This window comes from Nylanderia fulva, unplaced genomic scaffold (assembly GCF_048542155.1).
Source record: "Nylanderia fulva isolate GAGA-0341 unplaced genomic scaffold, ASM4854215v1 Scaffold358, whole genome shotgun sequence".
Lineage (NCBI taxonomy): Eukaryota > Metazoa > Arthropoda > Insecta > Hymenoptera > Formicidae > Nylanderia > Nylanderia fulva.
Window position 1 is genome coordinate 78,898 of NW_028190431.1, and position 10,429 is coordinate 89,326.

At 33.1% G+C, this 10,429-nt stretch overlaps 1 pseudogene; it reads left to right on the forward strand.

The window, feature by feature from the left end:
- The first annotated feature begins 1,703 nt into the window (after positions 1 to 1,703).
- Positions 1,704 to 10,226, forward strand: LOC146722177 (uncharacterized; annotated as a pseudogene).
- Positions 10,227 to 10,429: the final 203 nt, after the last annotated feature.

A 10,429-nucleotide genomic window follows, 5' to 3' on the forward strand; every position in this document is an offset into this window, starting at 1 on the left:
GCTGTTCGGAGAGGATCCGGTGACCGAGGACGCTCGGCCTACCCGACGAGAACGCTCGTCGGCCGGGGTGGTTCGGAGAGGATCCGGTGACCGAGGACGCTCGGCCTGCCCGACGAGAACGCTCGTCGACCGGGGTGATGTTCGGAGAGGATCCGGAGACCGAGAATGCTCGGCCTGCCCGACGAGAACGCTCGTCGACCGGGGTGCTGTTCGGAGAGGATCCGGTGACCGAGGACGCTCGGCCTACCCGACGAAAACGCTCGTCGGCCGGGGTGATGTTCGGAGAGGATCCGGTGACCGAGGACGCTCGGCCTGCCCGACGAGAACGCTCGTCGGCCGGGGTGATGTTCGGCGAGGATCCGGAGACCGAGAATGCTCGGCCTGCCCGACGAGAACGCTCGTCGACCGGGGTGCTGTTCGGAGAGGATCCGGTGACCGAGGACGCTCGGCTTACGCGACGAGAACGCTCGTCGCCCGGGATGGTTAGGAGGTGAGGAGTGGTCCTTGAGTACGCTCAAGAGACCAGGACGGGACTGGTCTCGAAGTCTCGGCTGCGCCGCTTTATATACCCGTCGGTCAGCCTCCTCTATCTAGCTTGGAGTGGGGCGGTCCGGTCGGGTGGGGCGAAAAGGCAAATTCCCACGTGTTCGATGTGTGGTGGCCCCGACAGGGGCCGTTTATATGAGCGCGGGCGGACGGTCGGCCTCGTGCTTGCGCGGCTTCTAGTGACGACAAAACGGGTCGTCACATAGTTGTCGCGATATTAATAAGTGGTGCGGCCTGACCGTACCTGGCGCCCAATATTCGATACCGAGTAGCGATTGAGAGAACGGAGAGCGGCACGACGAGGTTGCGCAGCGGTCTCTCTCGCACTCTCTCTCTTTTGACGAGAGAGGACGGAGAGACGGTCGCAAGCTGTAAATCTTTTTTCATGGTGGCTACTATGTTTTTATGTGCAAGAAGTTGTAAAATTGCTTAATTTCAGTAAAAATGGCAAATAAAGTCAATTAATATTAAAAAATTGATTTCCAGTGACACTATACATTGTCCGTATTTACAATAATTATTACAGTAATACAGTAATTAAATTACACACATATATTATACATTTGCACTTAATAATTACTGTAAGTAAGTACGGATAATGTAATGTCACTGGAAATAAATTTTTAACGGGTGAAGCAATCGAGTTTGTACTAGACTTAATCAATAGATTGAATTCAAATTATATAATGAAAGTGTCTTTATTTCTGCTCTATGTACTTTGTAAGCGAAAATATAATGCAAAGTCTAAAAAAATGAAAAAATTCCTTTAAGAAACGTCATCATCATTCGCGCATACATAGTAGTATCGTGTACACGTAAATCACACGTATATAATACATGCATACACGTACATCACACGTAAACAACACATGCAATAGATATACATGTAGTGGTTTTGTCCATTTTTCACGTTTTACAACAGATGGCGTTCGTGCTCTACAATACTAACCATAGAATTTATAAATATGGAAGGGGAATAAGAGCGCAAAACTGTGTCCAAGATGACTTTTTCTCGAAGTGCGCATGAACGGTAGACGTGAGATTGTATTGGTTAAATATTGTATACGTGTCTTGTGCATTTTCGTGTGTCGAGTATGTAAAACCATGGTGTCGAGTAAGAATAAGATTAAATTAATAAGAAAAATATAATTTAAAAAATGGGAGTTTATTGTGTACTGTGTAACAATCGCAACAAAACAGTTTCATCTCACCGGTAAAGAAACTAAAAGTTATTCTTATCTAGATTATGTATATTTCAGAATATATACGTTAATTTATTGTGAAATCTAATAGTTTTGGCATTGAAAATTGAAATGCTTATATATTTACAGATTTCCCAAAAATACTCATGATCGAGAAAAATGGTTATTCTTATAAGATTAAATTTTTATTAGGCCTTTATTCGAGCAACGAAGTTAGAATAAAATAAAATAAAAAAGACAAAATATAAAATGTAACATTTATTAGATGTGGAACGTTTCGTACTTTTACTTAAGACTTCTTCAGCCGCAATATACAGACGCTATAAACATATAAAACTTAAATTTAACAATTTAAAGAATATCAAATATAATGTGGGTGTTGTCTACATAATTAAATTAAACTCACCAATCGTTTGTCCAAGTTAGAATAAATAAATTTTACAAATTGTCAAAAAATAAAGACTATTCTGTATGTATACGTGTCAAAATTATTCGGTGTACAATAATCACGATTACTTAACAATAACTATTGAGTTATGTACAGACAATGACATCAAAACTAAAGCGACGGTATTATATATATTAAGCAAAACAGTGGCAAAAGGACGATGACAATCATGTTATATAATTTTGTTTATTAACAAAATCTAATAACGGAAAGTATGCAGAATCTAAATATTCGCTATCTTCTGTCGCATTTAGACCATTGTGTTGTTGTTTTATGTGGATAGTCTCCGAGATCAATCTTTTATTATAATTTCTTTCGTGATCTAATATCTTGGGATTATCCCAGTCGAAATTATGATTGGTTTCCATAATGTGCTGAGACACTACCGTGTGTTTTGTCTCATGTTGTTTTATATTTGTCCTATGTTCTCTTATCCTAGTATGCAACTGTCGCTTAGTTTGTCCAACATATAATGCTGAGCATTCTTTGCATTCGATTTTGTATATAACGTTATTATTACATTCTTTTAGAGGAATGGTTATCCTTCTGCGGAATCAGGGAGGTCCTTAATACTGCTACTTTTCTATGTTCTAATCATTTTAAGAAAGAGAATTTAAAGAAAAAAGTGAATTGTGTGATAGTAAATCTTGAAACAATACCATCCATTAAAAGAAAGAAAAGATACTTTTTAGAGATTTTAATAAAATGATATAATTTTTATATGCAAACTTGTTATTCTTGAAAATATCACAAGTATACAAGTATAAAATAAAAACATACAAATTTATTGAAATTTCGACCTAACTGGCCAGTACAATTTAATTAGAAACACTATGTTTCGACCCTTAGGTACGGGTCCTTTCAAGTGTAACATTCAAGATGTTGATTCGACAGCAGTAAAATTACTAATGTTGCCCCGTACCTAAGGGTCAAAACGTAGTGTTTCTAATTAAATTGTACTGGCCAGTTAGGTCGAAATTTCAATAAATTTGTATGGTTTTACTCATCACTGGCGACTTCATTAATTTTATCATTATATAAAATAAAAATATATTGTGTTCGGAAACTGAACAAATGAGTGGCTTGTATCAAAGGTGCGACAATCAGGCAGGAAGTTCGTCGTGGCAAAAAAACGGAGCTCTCAATTTTGATGTCACAGAACAAATATATTTCGTTTAATTGAAATTATAAACTGTTGTATAACGCTAATTCACTGGAGGCGAAAAGCGGTATGCGTTATCGCAAAATTGATATTTCAAAAAATAAAGACAATGATTCGCGACTCTGGATGTGAATAATTATATAAATAATTGATTATTTAAATAATTGATTTCGGAACATATTGATAAATGTGATTCAGACATAATATACAATGTCTGTGGGTGATTTCCAACAACAATATAATGAGACACAGAGTATCATTTTATTTATATTGTTTACTGGTTGTTCAATACTGTCTATTATATTGTACTTACATAATTTAGATTTAAGATAATTTTAAGTTGCATTACGTTATAATTTAAGAAATTTAGTTTATATTATTTTCATATTCCCGTGTTTGCATTGTATTGCCCTCAGGGCGTTGGGCGTAATTAATGTGATATGATCTCGCGAGAGAGCGCTGAAAGATGATGCGTCTAGCAAGCGAGTCAGGTAGGGCAGTGCGAAGTCAGCCATTGTAAGGAACGCATGTAAACGTAAAAGAATAAAGGTTTTGAAGAGCACATTACAGTGAATTTATGTTAGTCAAACCCGTTAACTCGGGAAAGAAATTATCATCCATAGGGTAATAAACACTGGTGTTAAAAGAAGATAGAATGACACTCTATATCGCATTGTGTCGTTACAGGAAAGCATCCTGTATCAAGTGTGTCTATAATACGGCAATTATTGTAGTAATATAAGCATTCAGTTTAGCTATGTATAATTTTAGATCAAATACAACAGATCACAAGTGCCAGTCACCAATCAAAAGACACAATTTTAATGAAATTGTATCCGTTGTAAAAGTTGATACATTCAATTCTCAGACAGAAACTAATACTGTAATTTCATTGATTCAAGATTCTCCGACAATAACTAAGACTGCATCTACATTTTGATAGAAGGTAATGATTTATATTAACAATGCAAAATTAATACCTAATCAAACCATCACATACCAATGTTCAAGCTCGTATGACAATAAAAAACAATGATAAATTATTAAATTAAGGCCATGTGTAACGAGCAATACGAAATTATTTTATTATTTAGAAGAAAATTCTTAATTTGACATAATAATTACACAAACGTTTCGAGCTCTACTTGCTCCTCTTCAGTGCGCAAAAAAATAATGATAATAAATACCCATAATAAATAAATACATACATAAAGTTCTAATAAAAAATCCGCAATACATAGTCAATATAAGTTATATAGTTAAGTCATAGTTAAAACGCAAAATATATTTACAATGAATTGAAACCATTAAAATAGTTCAACAAAGTAAGAACCCAATTAGAAGCAGAATGATTCGTCCGGTTATTCATAAAATATTTTAGAATTATTAATAAAAACTCGGAGTGACACTTATACATTGCTCCAAACGAACCACTTATCGTTATTTGACGAAAGTCCCTCGATCTGGCAATGATTATGTCCATCCTCTCCAAAATTATTTGATATTTGTTAACTGAATTTAGAGAATTTATTCAATTGTAAAATAGGATTCCACTAATGTGTATGTAAAAAAAATTAAAAATTACAAATTAAACTAAATACTAAAATATTGAACCTTTATGCTTACAAATTGTTCCGAATAACTTGAGATGACGATGCTTCTAATTGTTGTTGGCCTTATTGTTAGTACTTGACTGTTGTCTAGTCTTTTAAAAAGTCGAATAAATAGGTGTCAGATCTCACAAAATAAACATTTACATAAGTCTAAAAATTCGATATTTCTTCTAGAATGTCGAAATACGCGTTGTTAAGCAATTCGGTGTCTGTGTTATTATTTATACCATGCCTTTGTTCCTTGATGTGTATCATTTCCGAGATAAGTCTTTTATAATAATTAGATTCAATATCAAGTATTTTAACGTTATCCCAATCAAAAGCATGTTTTTTATTTATAATATGTTCAGAGACCACAGAATGCTTGGAGGAATCAAATTTAATATTATTCATATGCTCTTTTAGTCTAGTGCGTAATTTTCTTTTGGTTTGCCCAACATACGAAGCTTCACAATCCTTACAATTAATTTTGTAGACAACATTATTATTATTGTTATGCACGTTTTTGTCCTTGTGGACTTTAATAAATTTGTTAAGATTATTTAGACAACGGTATCCTACTCTGAAATCTGATTTTTTTATTGTCGATGCTATTGTCTCAGAAATGTTATTAATGTATGGAATGACGAAAAATTTTTTCTTGCTATTATCTTCTGTAATTTCTTTTTTTCTATTGTTGTTAAACTGTCCATTGTTTAAAACTCTTATTCTCTTATTTATTTCTTTAAAGATCAAATGAATAGGGTAACCGTTGTCCAATAATATTTTAATACACAGTTCTAAATTTTTCTTATGATATATGGGATGAGATAATAACAATGCCCTATTAATAAGATTATAAATTACTCCTATTTTATGGCACATAGGGTGACTCGATAAAAAAGATAGTACTCTACCTGAACATGTCTTTTTTTGAAACCAATCTAAGTGTATGACGTTATTTATTATTTTAATGTTTAAATCTAGAAAATTTATGCTTCTATTAATTTCGTATTCAATCGTAAATTGTAGTCGTTGATTGTAACTATTAAACTTATTCAGTACACTATCAATTTTATTCTTTGGTGCCACCATAATAATGTCGTCTACATATCTATAATATATTCCAATACCAATGTCCAATTCATTAATTATTGATTCTTCAAGATCTTGCATAACAATATTAGCAATTATTGGCGACAACGGGGAACCCATAGGTGTGCCATAAACTTGCTTGTATACAATGTCATTGAATGTGAAGTATGTTGACGACAATATAAATTTAACCATGGAAATGAATTCATTTTTTGGAATTAATGTATGTGTATTGATATAATTCCATCTATTGCTCACACTTTCTATTGCAAGATCTATCGGAATGTTAGTAAATAGTGAAACCACGTCTAATGATATTAGAATATCTTCCGCACCAATTTTCCTACCCGCTAGCTTGCTGTAAAGTTCAAAACTATTATTTACATTACTTTTTCCCGTAGGAATACTATTTGAAATGATTTTATGTAAAAATGTGGCTATCGAGTAAAGCGTGGTATTAATCGATGACACAATTAATCTAAATGGAGTATTCTCCTTGTGTATTTTTGGGAGACCATAACATTTTGGAAGAAGGGAGTCGCTGGAACGTAGTGAGTAATATTCTTTATTAGAAATGTACTCTTTTTTTTGCCATTTCTTAAGAATATCCTAATAAATTCAAAGACAAACATATTAATCCTCTAACCAGTACTAACGAAAAATGGTTTATTAATTTGACTGACACAATAATTCCTACCAATGTCACTAATCTATTACAATTTGGAAGTAAATTCGGCCTGCCGTTTAAGAATGACAAAAAGTTGGCCATACACGAGTTTATCAAAGATATAGAAGGGAATTCCACTAGTTCTAACATGAAAAATTTAAATACATTACGTAACAATCTGGTTCCACAACTTTCCTATTTTTTACACGGCAAAACTAAGTTTAATTCAACTCATGAAGATTTGATTAGTATGCATAGATATACAAGGAGGTTTTGCCATGATAATCCGGATATTCTTTTTACAAGGGCTGATAAGGGCAACGTAACAGTCGCGATGACAAAAGAATATTACATGAATAAGATGGAAGGTTTACTTGAAGATAATAACACCTATTCTATCATAAAAAAGAACCCATCCTCCAAAATAGAAAAGGAACTAAACGATATTCTTAAGAAATGGCAAAAAAAAGAGTACATTTCTAATAAAGAATATTACTCACTACGTTCCAGCGACTCCCTTCTTCCAAAATGTTATGGTCTCCCAAAAATACACAAGGAGAATACTCCATTTAGATTAATTGTGTCATCGATTAATACCACGCTTTACTCGATAGCCACATTTTTACATAAAATCATTTCAAATAGTATTCCTACGGGAAAAAGTAATGTAAATAATAGTTTTGAACTTTACAGCAAGCTAGCGGGTAGGAAAATTGGTGCGGAAGATATTCTAATATCATTAGACGTGGTTTCACTATTTACTAACATTCCGATAGATCTTGCAATAGAAAGTGTGAGCAATAGATGGAATTATATCAATACACATACATTAATTCCAAAAAATGAATTCATTTCCATGGTTAAATTTATATTGTCGTCAACATACTTCACATTCAATGACATTGTATACAAGCAAGTTTATGGCACACCTATGGGTTCCCCGTTGTCGCCAATAATTGCTAATATTGTTATGCAAGATCTTGAAGAATCAATAATTAATGAATTGGACATTGGTATTGGAATATATTATAGATATGTAGACGACATTATTATGGTGGCACCAAAGAATAAAATTGATAGTGTACTGAATAAGTTTAATAGTTACAATCAACGACTACAATTTACGATTGAATACGAAATTAATAGAAGCATAAATTTTCTAGATTTAAACATTAAAATAATAAATAACGTCATACACTTAGATTGGTTTCAAAAAAAGACATGTTCAGGTAGAGTACTATCTTTTTTATCGAGTCACCCTATGTGCCATAAAATAGGAGTAATTTATAATCTTATTAATAGGGCATTGTTATTATCTCATCCCATATATCATAAGAAAAATTTAGAACTGTGTATTAAAATATTATTGGACAACGGTTACCCTATTCATTTGATCTTTAAAGAAATAAATAAGAGAATAAGAGTTTTAAACAATGGACAGTTTAACAACAATAGAAAAAAAGAAATTACAGAAGATAATAGCAAGAAAAAATTTTTCGTCATTCCATACATTAATAACATTTCTGAGACAATAGCATCGACAATAAAAAAATCAGATTTCAGAGTAGGATACCGTTGTCTAAATAATCTTAACAAATTTATTAAAGTCCACAAGGACAAAAACGTGCATAACAATAATAATAATGTTGTCTACAAAATTAATTGTAAGGATTGTGAAGCTTCGTATGTTGGGCAAACCAAAAGAAAATTACGCACTAGACTAAAAGAGCATATGAATAATATTAAATTTGATTCCTCCAAGCATTCTGTGGTCTCTGAACATATTATAAATAAAAAACATGCTTTTGATTGGGATAACGTTAAAATACTTGATATTGAATCTAATTATTATAAAAGACTTATCTCGGAAATGATACACATCAAGGAACAAAGGCATGGTATAAATAATAACACAGACACCGAATTGCTTAACAACGCGTATTTCGACATTCTAGAAGAAATATCGAATTTTTAGACTTATGTAAATGTTTATTTTGTGAGATCTGACACCTATTTATTCGACTTTTTAAAAGACTAGACAACAGTCAAGTACTAACAATAAGGCCAACAACAATTAGAAGCATCGTCATCTCAAGTTATTCGGAACAATTTGTAAGCATAAAGGTTCAATATTTTAGTATTTAGTTTAATTTGTAATTTTTAATTTTTTTTACATACACATTAGTGGAATCCTATTTTACAATTGAATAAATTCTCTAAATTCAGTTAACAAATATCAAATAATTTTGGAGAGGATGGACATAATCATTGCCAGATCGAGGGACTTTCGTCAAATAACGATAAGTGGTTCGTTTGGAGCAATGTATAAGTGTCACTCCGAGTTTTTATTAATAATTCTAAAATATTTTATGAATAACCGGACGAATCATTCTGCTTCTAATTGGGTTCTTACTTTGTTGAACTATTTTAATGGTTTCAATTCATTGTAAATATATTTTGCGTTTTAACTATGACTTAACTATATAACTTATATTGACTATGTATTGCGGATTTTTTATTAGAACTTTATGTATGTATTTATTTATTATGGGTATTTATTATCATTATTTTTTTGCGCACTGAAGAGGAGCAAGTAGAGCTCGAAACGTTTGTGTAATTATTATGTCAAATTAAGAATTTTCTTCTAAATAATAAAATAATTTCGTATTGCTCGTTACACATGGCCTTAATTTAATAATTTATCATTGTGATTTATATTAACATCTTAAAATAATTAATATAATTATAATTAATAAATAATAATAAAGTTACATTTAGTAATATATTAATAATTATGTATTTTTGTATTACACGTGCAGGCAAAGTGGCACTTTTGGTGCGTGTTTTCTGTGCCGAAAGCGGCCGATTTCCCCCGCCGCCATCTAGCGACGACGCGGTGAGTGAATAAGCCGCATTCAAAGCCGAGCCGCGTTAAAAGTCATTGTATACGGCTGAAGCCGTAGGCAATGTATTGAACACGGCTATTCCCGCACCGTGCCGCAAGATGGTGGCGTGCGATCGGCCATCTCGCACACAGAAAACGCGCACAAAGCCACTTTGCCTGTACTTGTAATACAAAATAGTATGTGTATCACGTGCGGATTGACAATTGTTCACTCGTGTGGGGTGGTCGCACTCGCCTTCGGCTCGTGCGTCCATCCCCCGCACTCGTGACCAATTGTCAACTTTCCGCACTTGATACACAATATACTATTTCAGTGACCTGTCGAACACCTGCAATCAGTGTTCCCAAACCTCGATACGTTGACGACATTCGAACACCACATTTAGCCACACCTCTATGGTTAAAAAAAGCTGTAGATTTTACACGGCGAATTATAAATCAACAAACGAGGAACGAGGACCATTAAAACCTTACAACAATCCCAAAACAGATTACGTATGCGTATAAAAAATGAAAGACTTATTAATCAATTTAAATCAAAAAAATTTTATTTATGAAAGTGCTTATGACAATTTGATGGTAAGCTCGCATTGCAAAATTAATTTATGAAAACAATTTGATTGTCAAGAATTTGTAACAATTAAAAATAACTTTAACGTTTGTAAATAGTAAATGAAATTTATACGCAATGTATATAATACCACATCTAATAATTTTATATTATTTTATTTTTTACAATTGGTTTATTTACGTAATTTTATATATATAATCAATTTTATCTTATAATTGACTTATTAATGTAATTTTATATC